Genomic DNA, 17,716 nt, shown 5'->3' on the forward strand with positions numbered 1-17,716 from the left:
CTCTCTCTCTCGAATATTTTTAAAATTTATGTCTTTGATATTATATTATTAATTATGTGCTAAAATATTATTTTAGGTTGATGTCCAATGAAACATTATTTTCATATATATTTGAAACTATTGTTTTTCATATCGTATTAGTTCTAGTTGTTTTTATCCAAAATAGAAGGTGCGGTTGGACGAATTTTCTTTCAAATGTGTCAAAGCTGTGATTATTTTTTTATTAGGTTAGCATATGTCATTTGTCGAGAACAGAGTACATATGTTATGTGAAGTGAGTTCTAAATAAGGCATAAGTTAGTGTTTGGACAAAACTACAACGCTTCAATTTCATGTAAGAACATGTTTAGTATTCCACATTTGGCTCATTCGTCCACCGTCCTCATTTTATTGTGATATATGCAGACTCAAACTTGGAAATATAAAAAGAAAAATGTATATATCAAAACTCAGCCAATTTTGGAGACACAAAAGCAGCCAAGTTAAATAGAATTCACAATCCATTAGTCGGTATGGGAAAGATGTAATTGAAATATACTCACAAATCACAATCATGCATACTCACACATGATTATATAACCATAAGTGTCTACACTAACTGTTGTATCCTTGAGATCGGGGCCAACAATCTTTTAGGGAGCCACAGTAATGAAAAATCAACACCAAGATGTTGCAAATTATTATGAGCTAAAAATAAATAGATCTTTTAAAAAAAGGTTCACTAAAAAAAGCTATCTCCCCTCTTCTATCGTCTTCCTCTTTTCTCTTCTTCTCTGTTTATTCTGTTTTTCATCTCATTTTTTCTGTTTTTTTATCACTTTTCTGTCACAATCCGTCAAGTATGACGATGAGCTTAACAAATTTTTTTTCATCACCTTTTTGTGTTGTTTATTAAGAGAAATGAACTGATGGTTTTCTTGGAAGAAAACCTTCGTATTTATAATGGAGGATTAACACAAAGGAATGAATGAGGAGATTCATTGAATGTAAGAGAGTAGAGAATAGGTATTAATGTGAATGTTAATGAAGATCCATGAACCAAGTTAATTTTCGTAACGGCTCCAGATTAAAAAAGTCTATTCGGCTTCCGACTGACATTGATCGGAATCGTTCGTCACCGGTGAAACCGTTGAATTTCTATTGACAGTTGACTGAACGGAAATTGTTGCTCGATAGCCACTTTCCCTAAGTTTCGCATACCGTTTTTTTAGAGAAGATGTATTTGGACCGTAGTAAACACATAAAACTCCATTAAATTCAAGAATCAATGAAACATTGACTTTTGATTGACCGTGATACGTGTCGGCTTCTCAAGACTCGAATTAGTGACGTGTCTGCCTACGTGGACAGCTTAGGAGTGAAGGAAACTCTCCTTTATATATATAGAAGATAGATAGACTAGATGTTTTTCTGCACCTTGTGCAGTAAGAAATTTTTTAAATCTAACTTATATTTAAAAATAAATTTTATTAAATATTATAGATCTTACTATTTTTTTACTAATATTTAATATAGATTTGATATATATTAAATCAGTTTGTATAAAACAAATAAAATGATATAAAATTGTATAATTATCAAAAATTTAGCCTAAACAATATTTATAAAATTTGTAGATATATAAGAAACTAATGTTCTTACGATTAGATATATAAATTTTTAAAAAATTGTAAATTTTTTTGAAAGTTTTAGTAATACAAATTGTATAATTATACAAAAATAATAATATTTCGAAATTTAAAATGTTATATATGAATATATTTATTTTATAGATGGTGTATGAGCTATTACCATATTTACAAAAAGTTTACCAAAAAAAAATATCAATATTAAATATAATATATGAATTATTACCATATTCTAATAAATTTGTCAAAAATATAAATCAATATTAAATGAAATTATTCATGTCATAATTTTCCCGGAAGCCATGTCATCAATTTCAGTAGCCATGTCATATTTTTTTTGTGAAATTGATTGTAAAGAGAATATGTGACAAAATCACTTCTGAAATATAGTCTAGAGGATTGTTTGGGTGAATTTTTTTTTTGTAAAAGCTAACCAATCATAGCATGACCTATTCTGCAATTTGCCTAATATTTAAACTAGATCATAATTCGCATTTATTTTAAAATGATTAAATTAATTTATAAATTAATTAAATATTTTTTAATTAATTGAATGTTATTTGGTGTCGAGAGATTTTAGTTTCATAATATTTATTTAATTTAATATTTTTAGTGTTAAGAGAGAGTCTAGTTACATAATATTTATTTTATATGGCTTAACTATCAGTATTATAATTGTTTTATGTAATTTATCTTACTAATAATTAGATATATATTATAATCAGTTTAAATTTGCTATTTATAATTGGTGTTAAGCATTTATCTTCAGATAATATATATTTTGAAAATTTTCCTAACTATTTTTGTTATTATATTTATTGTACTGTGTAGTTATTTTCAATGTATCTTGAGATAATAATATATGTATAAGATATTATTTAATTTAATTTTAATTATTTCAAATATTTTGTTATCATTTTTTAAATAAATATTTTTAATTTATTTGATTAATTGTGTGATATATTTTGATAAAATTTTAATTATAAAATTTAGTTGATGTTAATATGTTGCATTTTATGTATACAACTAGATTATATAATATTTAATTTATTATGGAAGTTTATTTAAATTTAAATGAATGTAATTTTTATTTATGAAAATATAAATATAATGATGTTGGACATGTTTCAAAAAAAGATGTTTATCTAATTTAAAAAGAAATTAAAAAAGTTTGTAAAACTAACAAGTACACAGTTCTATACAATTGCTAAGAATATTTTAATTAATAAAGATCAAAGGTTGGACACGTTTCAAAAAAAAATTAAAAGAATTAAAAAATGCAAACGTGGACAATAATATAAACAACTAGATTCTGAGATCTCCTTACAACGGGCAGATATATTTGTTGTTTTACATTTTTTTATAAATTTAACTTTTATATTTATGTTACTTTGTAATTATATTTGTGTTTTTTTGTATAAATTTTAATCAAAATCTATTATATAAATGATAGTAATTTAAAAGTTGACCCGACATACGTTTGTTTCTTCGTAATCATATGCTCGTATGCCTGTTTTTCGTAAACATATGCTTATATGCTCGTTTCTTTGTAACATTTTCTGTAATTTGTTATTATAAGTTAAATAAATTTAATTTATATGTTAAATTTGTGTTCATGATATATATTAATTTTTGTTTTCAATAGGCTAAAAAACATGTTTATACTCACTCACTATATTCATATTTTTAAATTTCCTTTTGTAATTTAAATAAGAAATAATTAGTTATATGTGTTGCGGATTTTATTATAGTCATTAATTAAATTACAGTATAGGTCACAGTATATATGCATATATATATATATATATATAGTTAATGTTAGATTTAATGATTATGCAACATTTTCAAAATAAAATGTGGCAAATTGTCTTACGTTCGCTCTGCATTTCAACCCTATAGAGTTAATACTCTAGTGCAACATTTTCAGCTCAATATCTAAACTCAGTAGCTCTTTAATTTAATTCATAGGAGATGATTCTAAATGTGTATAAGGCTTCAAATAATTTATGAAATTGTTACCGAAAGTTTAAAAACAAAAAAGAGATGCATCTTATCATATACTCCCTCCGGATACGAATGTATTCTATCTTTTTATTTTATATACAAATGTATGATGTTTTGAGATATTATTAATGTATTTATTTTAAAAATTTAAACATAAATTAAAAAGTAAAATTATGAGTGGTGAAATTTTATTGATATAACAAAAAGTAACAATTAAAATAGTGTATTTATTGTTTCTTAATATAAGTGTAAAACCTTAAACATCATACGTTTAAATCCAGAGGGAGTAAAATCTAAACCTTCATATGCCAGTTAATATATGTAGGTGAGAGAACTTGGATCCCACCAATATTAGAATTTTTATGAAAAATAAAAGGATATGGTTATACACTTATACCAGGTTCCTTTAGATGCAATTACATTTTTAAGTTTGACTAAACCTATATCATCTGGTCACGTTTTTAATTTAATAGAATAATAACTATTCATAAACAAATGTATATGATGTTGTAATACTTTGTTTTAATAGATTAGATTTTATTGAGTATAAATTTTAGGAACAATGCAAATGAATATTCTTTAAGCATATACTGATTTTAAGATTAGTTTGTTACTAGATTTGAAATATTATTAGATATATCGTTATTTGAAATTTCTTAAATTCAAAAACGAACAAATTTTGATTAAACTACACGTATGTCCATTATGTTTTTGAATGGTTAGTTTATGAAAGAGTCTAAAATTTTATTTCAGTGATAGAATAAATATTCGTCTATTCTCCATGGATACCGAGTTTGCATTCTGTCTTAATTTATACCTTAAAAGAAGTTATGGTGGGTGTAAATGACATCAAGTTAGGAGAAACATTGACTATCGTGTGTGTTAAGGAGAACTTGATGAGTAAAAATAAGTAAGTAGACCAATTACCATTGAAAAACGTCAGCTAATACATAGATTAGTTGATTAGATAACAGATTCATACCGTATGATTAAATTAATTTTCGTGGGGACTTGCTGACTATATAAGGTAAATATTATGTAACGTGTTTTTAGGTAAGTCACTTGTGTGGTAAGCAATGTTTCTAAACCCGATCCGGACACTGAACCAGATGACTTACCGAGTTACTGGATCATTGGGTTGACCATAGATGAACCACATGTTAATAAATGAATTAATTTTATTATATAATAATATATCAGCTATCTAAATAAAAATATAGAAACTAAATTTTAATATTTTCTAAATATTTTTATAAAACATAAAAATAATATTTTATGTCTAAAAACATTTAGAAAATACTTAATTTTAGTTTTTATATTTTTATTTTCATTTGACATACAAAATATCAAAAAAAATAGTTTAGACTATTTAAAATTTTCTCTAACAAGGTAAGAGTTATGACATCTAAAAAAAAATAAAGACATAAAATTTATAAATATTTAAATGTCAAATGTGAATAATAAATTAAATTTCAAATACAAAATAAACCAAAAGTAAAAAATTATCATTAACGGAAATAAAATAACACCAAGTTACATCAACTAATTTTGGTTATCTCTACCATCGTTCACTTCATTTTCTTCAAGTGGCATAGTAAAATCTTCATCAAAATCTAAAAATCACAAATAGAAAACTGAAAAGAAAAACCTAACTTCTTTTCTTTTGTCAGCACCTAACTTCTTAATTGAAAACTTAGAATGTAAAACATAATTTTAAAACATAATTAAAAACTAAAAAAAGAAGTAAAAGTTATTTATTGGTTCAACCGATCTCGGGTTCTGGGTTTTACCGGATTTTTGTGGGTTTTTACGGGTTTCTAAATATTGGGTTTTTCACAAAATCCAAAACGGATTTTTTCTTGGTCACCGGGTTTACCGGTTCAACCACGGGTTCGGGTAGAGTTTCAAAACACTGGGATTAAGGCTAGAGAAATGAATAGGTCCAAAAACTAATAACAATTTTTAATTGTAGATAAAAAAACATGACCCTAAATTAATAGATTAGATGAAATCCTAATACAAGTTAACTCAAGTTCTAAACATGCAATTTTTTTAATGTTTATTTAGTATATTATTTGTCCATTTTACAAAGAGTATAACAAAAACTATATATAACTCGATTCTATAATACATAGCAACTCAACAAAACTAATTCGTGAATAGGCACATTTTCGATTAATGCCCATAACTCAAACTAAATCATTGGTAAATCATGCTATCTAGGGATAGGCGTTCAGGTATCCATTCAGCTTTGATTTGGGCATATTCAAGTTTCAGATTTTCGGAGTTAAAGATTTTGGCATTATTCGGATATCTATAAATTTTGGTTCAGATTTGGTTCGGGTTTAGATAACCCATTCAAATTAGTGTTAAATTTTTAATTCATTATATACTTCAAATTTTTCAAAATTTAAAAATAAAATAATACTACATATAAATTTAAATAATGTATGTCTAAATACCTAAACTTAACATATAAATTGATTCGGCTTGAATATTTAGACAGAGAATTAACAGATAGTTCAAATATTCTTGGTGTTTTGAGTATTGTTTAACTATTTAGACATTTATTTTTGACTATTTGAATATATTTTTAAGTATTTTAGATAATTTCAAAATATCTCATATAATTTTATTTAATATGTAAAATCTAAAAACAATTAATATATTTAGGTATATAGATCTGTTTCGGATGCATTCGGGTACCACAAACACAAAGATTTTGGTTTGGGTAGGATTCGGTTTCGGTTCTCTAAATACCAAAATTTTAAATCCGTTTGAATATTTAACCAATTTTAATTCGGGTTTCTACTATTTTTTTGGATTGAATTCGGTTTAGTTTTTCGGATTTTTTTTCCCAACCCTTTACCAATAAAGGCCATAAACTTATTTATTTTATTTTTTTAAGCCATAAACTTATTATGCATAAAAACATTCAAATTTGGATTTCCACAGTGTTACGTCAACTGAAGATACTAAACGATGTCAAAAAGAAGATACTAAATATATCATAAAAAATATTTTAACAAATATGTACTCCCTGTGTTTTTAAAAGAAGTGTGTGAAACCTCTCAGTTCTGACAAATTTTTAAAAAATTTATATTATTTTTAATCTTAATATTATTTATTTATCAGAGTTTTAATGTTCTTACGTATGTAAGAATAATTTTATACAATATATATATGATACAAATGTAACTATCAAAATATTTCATAGTTATAAACTTATCATGCATAAACACATCAATTTAGTATTTTAACTACTCCATAGTTTTATCGATTGAAGTACTAAACATATTTTTTTTAAACAAATTATCTTTTAACAGACATATAAAATTGACTATATTTATAAGACGATGAATAATTTTCAGTAAATAATTTATGAAAATTTGTAGATTAGTATTGATAATATACAGTGCAATCAATTTGCGAAAATATGAAAACATAAAAAGATACTAGTATATAACGTATCTTTTTGGATACAAATTTTTGGTCCACTTTCTTTACAAATTTAAGTTCCAAATTTATATCATATTTTCTAAAAGGCTTTCAAAGTTATAAAAGATTCCAAAATCATTATTTCATCTTTTATTTTATATTTCAATTTCTGCACGTGAACATTTTTTGTAAGAGCATCTCCAATGCATTACTCCAATTTTTACTCCAAAAATGAGTTGAGTTTTACTCCAATGTATTACTTCATTTTTTACTGCAAAAAAAATATTCACAAATGATTCCCCTTTTCTTTAGTTAATAATTTTTAGTAGTACCTTCAACTTATAAAAAATTAACAATTAACCCAACTATTTTATATTTACAAAATTTTCATAAAAATATATTTTATTTAAATTAAATATTTATTAATGAAAATACGGTTAGAGGTTTTCTTCCAACTTCAATTGGTGTAATTTCCATCATATACCAAATTTCCTAGTTTAAAAATAAAATAGGCATTAAAAGAACATAGATGAGAAAACAAAGTTTTGTTTTGTAATTTAAATTATGTACTTCATCCAAATGTTTTTGCATATATTAAGCTTAACAAGTACAAATGTTATCAATCGAGACCCACAAGATAAACAAAATCATCTTATTATGTTTGAACGATACATTACAGATTCCAAAAACAGCTTACAGAATGATTAAATGACTTATTTGTATTATATTATATTATATTGTAAAATATTTATGTTTAGTTTTTATTTTTATTAAGTTTATGAATCTTTTATGCAAAAATATTAAATAATATTTTGTGGAGTATTATATTTTTTCATGTTATTGTATTATTTTAAATATTATTTAAGTATGAAATAAAAATATTCAAGATTAAAAGAACTATTTAATAATTTAAAAAATTCAACTCCATTTTGGAGTTGAATATGGAGTGGGATTGGAGAAGATTTTACTTTAAACTGAAGTTTGTAGTAAAAAATGAAGTAGGGTTGGAGACACATTTACGTATCAATTAGGCTACTGAAGAACTGCCAGGATTCGATCTCAATTATTCTATTGAATTATACATTTTCCTTTGCAAATCAATTGAGTTGGAAAAGTATTCGTTATATATGCAATGCTCCAAAAGTTATGATATTTGGGATTTTGAGTTTTAGATCTAGCTAATAGAATCACATGTCTTGTGATTTATAAACTTATATGAATCATATAGTGTATGTGTTGGCCAAAATGATATCGCCTGGCAAACTTTATTATTATCTTTTGGACAAAGCGAAAATATTATTTATTTGTTTAGTCTCTTGTTATAATCGCATTCAACTTTACAAACCACCATATTCTTCTACAAAATATCTTATGGTTGATAGCACCATAATTATGCCACTAGCTAGTGCTTAAAAGCTAATCATAAAAAGTAGGAGTAATCACTATTCCATGTAGAGAATATAATCTTGGTGTTCATCATTGTCTTTGTATCTATTGGACACTTGATTCTGGAGTTAAAATTTGTATTTAATTAATTAAATATCTTCCTCTTTTTTTTCAATGGTCCATACGTTTCCATCTTACTCTTGCTAGATTTTCTCATTCTTTGTTATAATCAAGATTTTGTTGTAATTAAAGAGTTTAGAAACTGAATATTTCTGTGTTCATATTAATGATCAAGAGGATTCCTTTATATAAGGATTACAAGATAAAGATAAAAGAAAAGTGTACATATCCTTATTCAAGAGAAAATAGGAAAACTACTAAAACATAGGAAAATGAAACTATCTATATCCTAAGTCGGCTAAGGCTTTGGCCGACTCTCTCTCCTCCTTGCGGCCACGGTTGGGCTTGATGTGGCCGACAGACTTTCTCCTCTTGTCTTGGTTAATGGCAATCCACTCCATGATTTATAACACTCCCCCTTGGATGTCATAACCATACAGGTTCTGTAGTACGTTTCATGTTGCCTCATTAAAACCTTATCAGGAAAACCCAGTGGGACAAAACCACGATGAAGGAAAAAGAGTACAACATGCACTACTCCCCCTGATGTGAACCTCAGTGTAGGTTCTACATTTTACGCATCTTGGTGCGTGATATTTCCTGTATGTATAGGATGGGAGTAATCGGCCAAGTTCATTACTAAGCCGTATCTAGACCACTTTGACCTCTTAGGTCGTTTCTCATGTCCTTTGACATTGAGTGTCCCGGTAAAGCATGTGTGCTAAGCAATGTGAATCACATTGTCCTCGGAGATCACTATTGCAAATCGTGTTTGCATATGTCCATAGTCTAGACGTGATCGTCTACTCTTAACTCTTTACTATGGTCGGATAAACCAAGTACTCATGGACAATGTACTTAACATGGTTATCATGAACCTATGTCTCGGTGTATCTTCTATACACAGATGTATATCAATGGCTTTATAATTTTACCATATTATGGCTTATTGGCCAAAACATATTCATGATCCATACATATGGTCATCGATCTTTCTTGCTTTAGGCAATACCATATGTATTTATCTCAGACATTGCAGTCCTTTATCCATCCCTTGATGGTGTCTCATGACCTCTGTTGCTGTGGATTATATCACACACTGAAATATATATTATTAGGTCATAGATATCGGCTCTCACAAGCTTATGGATTACAATACATTTGTATCCGGTTGATCTTTTGTCTCTACTGGCCCGTGATCAAGAAGAAGGGCCAGATGCCTTTTAGTCTTAAAAGCCGGACGCGTCTAGCAGAAGAGCCAGACGTTCTTTGCTTAAGAGCCGGACGCCCTTAGATGGACAGAGTCGAACATCTTTAGTTTTGAAGGGCCGGGGCCGGACGCTTTTGGTCGGACACCCACATAGATTTATTATATGCCTACTAACCTCTTTTAGGTTTAGTATAATAACAAGGAATTTCAAATATATGGACAGTATTGGATTGTCTTTTTTACAACTCCAAGATCAATGATCATGCGTGATCAATTTCTTTTACATACTATATGCACCTGATTTATGTTTCAGTCCATGAATCAGCTTAGGAACGAAGCTGTTCTTTCATCTTATCCAGTGATCCATATGCTGCTTACTACATCATTTGTATCTAATTTCTTTCTTATGACCAGGCCATTTTCAATTTCGAAAATCTGTAGCAGCATCCACCACATAGGAGTTTATCTCCTTATAATTTGTTCCTTTAATCTCTGTGAGTATCTTGTGTAACAAGCTATGATCTAATGCTGTTATTAGGAAACATGAACACTCTAGACCTCGTGATCATGTGCCTTTTCTCACTGTTTCTTTATCTCACAAGATCCATCTATTTTACTGGTTTTATCAGATGGCGTTTCTGTATATGTATATGGCCAATACGCCCATCTCTCTTTTAGATACTTTGAACCTCCACGTTTATCTTTCTGATTGTATGATCTTTATGATTGTATGAGTACTCATTCGTGGGTTCATGATCCTTGTCCATCTCTTTATGTTCAAGTGCTATAACTTTATGTATCTTTATACAAATGTGTGTGTGTGTCGACACTTTTATGTGGTTCCATTATGTTCCAGACATGATCTGATCACTTTGAGATCTCATTATCCAGGTCCTTTGTTACCTAGTTGCTTGGCGTCCCAAGCCACATGGTTTGGTACCTTAGATGTGTAGCTGCGCAGCCTTTTCTCAATGTCTGGTATGGTTTCTCTTATAATCTCGGATCTGTATTCTATGCACCATTTTTCTATCCGAGATTCCTTTTTCTTATGGAACACTTGGTCTATCTTGTATATACTCTATAGCAACTTGATTATGTCTCTTCTAGGACATTCATTTGGTGCTAACCTGGTTAGTCATTTCTCGGGTCAGTGTCTGGCATTTCGATTAGCTTCTCAATTAGCTAGCTTTATATAATCTTTCTTTGGACGTCTTAAATTATAATCTCTAGTCTGAGGATCTTTGCCAAGACAATGATGGTTAAAACTATTCTTATCATTCTTTTACTTTTTAATCTTTCTTTGTCCAGCTTATAATCTTTCTCCTTTAATATTCGGATTCATTTGTTTCATGCAATCCGTACCTGGCCACTATTTTAATCACCCATGTTTTGGCTCACCGTCCTTTGAATTCGTGGAGAAGATCTTATTCTTATATATTCTCAATCCTCTTCTGAGGTTCCATCTTAGACGGCACATATATGTATGTGGTGGTTTATTCAAAATCTCTTAAGATGGTGTATGTCTGGTTTTATGATCTATGCTCACTTATATGGCCTGATGCATATTATCATTCTATACATGTAAATTCATAATGTCCCCAAGCTTATAGACTTTAGAATCTTAGTCTTATAGATAATGGCTTACATGACCGAACCTTTTATAGATAATGGCCTCTTTGGCCGGTTATGTCCCTTGCGGCCAACCTGTTCATAACATGGTCTCTTTGGCCGAGTAATGGCCTTATGGTTTGGCCGTTTTAAATCATGGCCTCTACGGCCGAGGAATGGCCTTTTATGGCCGAGCCATTTATAACATGGTCTTTAGACCATAATGGTACACGAACTTGTAGTATTGATCATGGGTTTATCCTCTCTCCTCCTCATGACCATACTATAAGGTCGTGGTGCTTGGGACAATTAAGCCTAATGAGTTTCCCTTTGTGTACATGTTTCACAACGTGAGATCTTTTACGGGATAACTCTGTGCCTTTTCAATCTTTGCATCAAGTTTAGACTTTAGGATGGCTAATCCTATCATGCTATGTAGTGTAAAATTTCGTGGGATATATCAGTATAGTCACCACTTCTCTTGCCTCTTATCATACTGATCTTGTAGCATAGTTTAAAATCAGTAGAGATCATAAGGTATAGTTTTGACCACTTTCTTTCAAGGTCTTAGGCGTTTATTTTTCTTTCTTTGAATCCGAAGGAACTTGTTTCCTTCTGTTTGCCCATTGTTTCTATTTAGAAACCATATTATCATAACTCAATGGGTCACATTTTATTGGGTGTGTATATTGGCTTTAGCCATAGTTTCTTTACTAGGCTTACTATACTTCTTTCACGATTTCTTACTTGGGTATTATGCCCTTTAGACAACTCTTTAAAATCATTTATATGCTCAAGTAAGATCAGGCAAGATAATGAATTCAAAATCAATTCTTATTATATATATAAAATCGTGAAACATCAAAGCAAATCATAAAGCAATAAGACAAGTTGTATCGAAATTTAGTCCTTGAGACAATCAGAAGTCTCAAAGTCCATCTGGTCATCTTTAGCAATGTCGGAATCATTATCGGCCCCATATCCGGAATCGTGAACCATGTGAGCCTCCGGGTTCTTGTTCTTTAGACTTTCTTGGTAGAGCTCACATAAGTGCTTAGGGGTTCTACAGTTCTTGGCCCAATGGTTTCCCATTCCACATCTGTGACAAACGGATTTGGTCGAGTAAGACGGTTTGGATATGCCGCCTCGACCACGGCCATAACTACCTTGGCCACGGTCATAATTGGAACCACGACCACGGTTATTGTGGTTTCCTTTCTGGTCGGTCGAGTAGTTGTCTCGGCTGTTCGAGTAATTGTCACTGCCACGCCCCTTGTAACCACCACGGCCATTGCCGTGTGATCTCTTATTGTTTTGGACGTAATTGCACTCGTTGGGTTGTTTCTTTTCAACCTCATTAGCTTCCGGTAATGGTACTGTTCCAGCAGGTCTAGCTTCACTATTCTTCATCAGGAGCTCATTGTTTGCCTCGGCCAGAAGCAGGCACGAGATCAGATCAATATATGTGGCGAAGCCTTTCATTTTGTACTGTTGTTGCAGTATCACATTCGATGAATGGAATGTAGAGTAAGTCTTCTCAAGTAACTCTTCTTCGGTTACTACTTCACCACAAAGTCTCAGCATCGAGACCGTCTTAAATAAGACTGAATTGTACTCATCTACCGAATTATAATCCAAGAATCTACGATTCTTCCAGTTGTTTCTAGCCTTTGGAAGTAACATCATTTTCTGGTGATCATATCTATGCTGTAAAGCATCCCAAAGTTCTAGTGGATTTTCCATCGTCATGTACTGATCTTTTAGACCTTCAATGAGGTGATGGCGTATAATACTTATAGCCATGTACCGATTTTTATCGGTCTCATTGTTGCCCTTGATGAAAGTATCACCAAGTTCCTTTGACCTTAGACTGATCTTTGTATCTAGCGCCCACTGCAAGTAGCTATCTCCGAAGAGATTAAGGGCTGCATAGTCTCTGTTTGAGATTTTCGACATCTGAATCACATCATCATTCAAAATTGAGTCTCACAATGTGATCATGTGGCCGCAAGATAATCGACAAGCCCGGCCACAAACATGTCTTACGCATTTATGAAAATCAAGCAATCTAATCGACCATGGTGCGAAACAATCATCAAGCCACACGGCCATGTAGTTCTACTTAAGGCAAACGGTTTCAAGATTTTATAAACTACATGCTGGTCGATTCCTTTTAAACAGTATGAATGCAATCCATATTCAGATTAATATGTATGCAAATAATCTTAATCAATTTTAGGGTTTCAGTTTAAACATTAGTAGGATTCGATTTTAAGATTAAGGTTTTAAAGCCTTTAGGAATATGAATCGAGATTAAGTGTTTTTAAACATTTAAACGTTCAAGCAATGCCTTACGGCCAAGATGAGCCACACGGCTATTTTAGTTCAATTCATCATCACTGGAATTAGATCTAAGTTCAATTGCAATCAATCAGTAGTGATCAAATTCGAGTATGAAGGCAATAAGGCCACACGGCCACGAGATGATATAATCAAGGGCTTATCAAGTTTTTTTAGTTTAAACAAGTCAAGCAATTCAGATTCGAGTTTAAACAATCCTAGCATTCTTTCTAGGTGATCAAATAAAACAATCAAGTTTCAAATCAAACAATTAAAACCGATTTTCCAATTTAGGGTTTTAGGGTTTTCGAAACTTTGATCTTTGATCAAGGGAATTTGATTTGAGATTCAAAATCATTAAGACTTTGATTTTAATTGATCAATGGATCAATCTCGAATTATGGTTTAGGAGATCAGACTTATTCGAGCTCCGATTTACTCTTTAGGATCTGATCTATTTTTCCTATGGCTTTCATCTTTAGAGTTCTGATTTTAGGGTTTCAATCTTTACAAAACAACCAGGTTCGATTCATGTTCTCAAAATTTAGGATTACCCTTGTTTTCCAAAGATCAGAGACGAACTGAGACGAACGGGCGCGAGACGGCTCCTATCAGGTCGCATTGACGAGGGCTATCGCGAGCTTGTTTCTTCTCGCGGATGGTTGCGTTTGGTCGGGGATTTGGTCTGAGCTGGACGCAAGCTGTGCTGAGGCTGAGGACGTTGATCACGGACAGGGAACATCTGGAGCTGAGCTTGATCGGAGTTGAGCTTGATCGGAGTTTGCAAGCCGGAACACAAGCAAGAACAATTTAGGGTTTTTCGGGATTAGGGTTCCAAAAGACCAAGACAGTGTCGCGTATTGTTTCTGCGAGTGAGGGCGCGTCTGAGATCGGATCGACGAACGGTTTGCGCTGATGGATTTTTCTCGTCAAGAGCTTCAATTTGATATGTGGCTCGTCGTTTGGTTCCTCAGGGTTGTAGATATAGATCGATTTTAAGTTGCGCCTGATTTAGGGTTTATGTGTGACGGATTTTAGGTTAGGTTTTGTCTCAGGGTTTTAGAGTCTATTGTGCTGATAACGTGTTGTAATTAGAGAGTTTAGGGACTGAATATTTCTGTGTTCTTATTAATGATCAAAGGGGTTCTTTTATATAATGATTACAAGATAAAGATAAAAGGAAACTGTACATATCCTTATCCAAGAGAAAATAGGAAAAGTATTAAAACACAGGAAAAAGAAACTATCTATATCTTAAGTCGGCTAAGGCTTTGGCTGACTCTCTCTCCTCCTTATGGCCACGGTTGGGCTTGATGTGGCCGACGGACTTTCTCCTCTTGTCTTGGTTAATGGCAATCTACTCCATGATTTATAACAGATTTTAATTAATCGCGAATAACTGTGGCTTATTTAAATCACAGATTAAATGGAATACTGAACTAAGGGTAGATAAGTCATTTACGCAACGAGCAAACTGATCAGTGGAGGCTCTTGCGCCCACTAACCGTCAAGAATCTTTGCTTTTTTCAACTGACAGGTGGACGGCTCTTCTTCTGCCATGTCAGCAAAGACTTGAACTCCATGTGGGTCCACAGGATGGTGGTCAAAATTGATGCTTTTTAAAAATAATTTGGTATTAAAAATTGAATTTGTTTTGTCAAGATTCATAGGATTAGAAAACATACAAAAAGCTTCAATTTCTGTTATTTTATTCTTCATGAGATTTGGACTTTGCCAGTCCACAATCGCATATTCGTCACACACTAGAACTCACTAGCATAAGTCCATAATAAAAGATTATATTAAAATGGAAAAATTTACGCATATGCATATGACGATGATATCATATTAACTAGTCCATTTTTCTACGTATCTTAGAAAATTATTTATATCTTTGGAGTATTTGATGTGGTGGACTAGTATATGAATATGTTTTAATCTTGTGCAGTTAGTATTTATAATAGTACTCAGTGCTCTGGCCATGTTGCAATGTATATTTTTTTTGAAAGAAAAAAACCAAAAGCATGCATAACTTGTAGGAAAATGGGTTGGGCAGATTTCAGGGGAAGTGTTTATTTATTTTAACTACTCTCTTAGTTATTGTCGCGAGTTTATGATTAAAGTATATGCAGATGATTGGCAAAAATAAAATAAACTATGAAACTGAATGGAGCTAAAGTTTCAAAAAGAAAATGGAAAAATTGCATTTTAAATTATCAAGTTAGCAAAAATTTATATTTTAAATTTTTAAGCTCTACTCTTAACACTTTAAATAATAAAATTAGTTTCAATAACATATTAAATATTAAAACTAATTTACTTGTTTATCACGTTAAAATTATTACTGATACTGTTTATTATTTTCTTCGTTTTAGATTTCGGCACACAAATTAAGAAAACATTTAATTTTGTATATTTACTATATAAAAACATCATTTTCAATACACCTAACCACATTTCAACCAATTAAAAATAAATTAAAATATAAAATCAATAAATTTTGCATTGAAATTATAAAACGATATTTATTTTGAAACAAAAATTTTACTATATAACGACAAGTAATCTGAAACGGAGATAACATATATAAAAATAGGTAATGTGGCAGTTTAAATTGAGCTACCGTAGTAGTTGTCTTAAGTAGACTCAAGATGGCTTATTGGGAAGTAAAATAGGGATGCGATAGGACCATTAAGCTTTCTAAGAGACGTGATACAATTAGCTGCCATGAAATCATATGTCGAATTAGTTTACAAAAAAAAAAAATCACATGTCGAATTACGTGAGACGTACAATAACTTACAATTCAAAAAAAAAATTATAACTTTTGTCACATTTTTCAAGTTTTAAATTTTGATTATGTGCTATGTGGTTGTGAGGTGTTCCATCTAGGCCTGAGACCTATTATCCGAGATGGATTCGATCAGAGATCCGCTCCGGATCCGAGATCCGCTCCGGATCCGCTCCGAAAATAGGATATCCGGGGTGTCCGGATCCGAATCCGGATAGTAAAATCTTGGATCCGTCCAAACCGAATCCGAATCCGGATATCTTAATTTTTAGGTCCAGATATCCGGATCCGGATATCCGGATCCGGATCCGTATTTTTAAAACACATTAAATTTTTAAATTTCATTAATAATTATATTTGATATATTAATATTTATACATGAATTAATCTTATAATATTATATTTTAGTTTTTACAATATTATAGACATATATAAATATATTTATAAATATTTTATTTATATATTATATTAAAAGAATTAGTATTTTTTTAAAAAATATTATTTTTAATTATTTTTACGGATCCGGATCCGGATTCGGATATCCGCGGGTAATACAATATCGGGACGGATATCCGGAAACTACGAATCTAGATCCAGATATTAAATTCACGGATCCGACGGATCCGGATCCGGGTACCCCGAATTTCCCGGATATCCGGATCCGTCCCAGACCTAGGTCCATCTGTGATCAGATAGGTGGAGAAGGTGAGACATACATAATGCTCGACGGCTCGAATGAATTTGGTACATTTTGACATAAGCAACGAAATTATATATAACATTATTTTATTTTATTTTTAATTAGTAGGACAAGTTAGGCAAGATTGTTTTGCATGAAACTTCGACACGAAGACGAAGACTAATTGTACTTGTTTCCAGTTAATTGGGAAATAATTAATAATTCATATTTTTAATGAGGGTTCGTACATATTTATAGCTATATTGTTTTCTTTATTGATATCTTAGCTTAACTAGTCATGCATGTTTCGTATGGTCTCGATGCTAATAGATACAAGTCTAGTTTTGTATAATTAAAATCTGTAATCGAATTTTCAATATTGGCCATATAGTTTTTTTTTTTAAAGACCAGTGGCGATATAGTTCAACAACCAAATAGAGTAATTAACATATACTAATGGGAGTCGTTAAATAAATAAAAAAAACATATACTAATGGGAAGATTCGAGTCCG

The sequence above is a fragment of the Brassica napus genome, chromosome C1 (genome assembly GCF_020379485.1).
Source record: "Brassica napus cultivar Da-Ae chromosome C1, Da-Ae, whole genome shotgun sequence".
NCBI lineage: Eukaryota > Viridiplantae > Streptophyta > Magnoliopsida > Brassicales > Brassicaceae > Brassica > Brassica napus.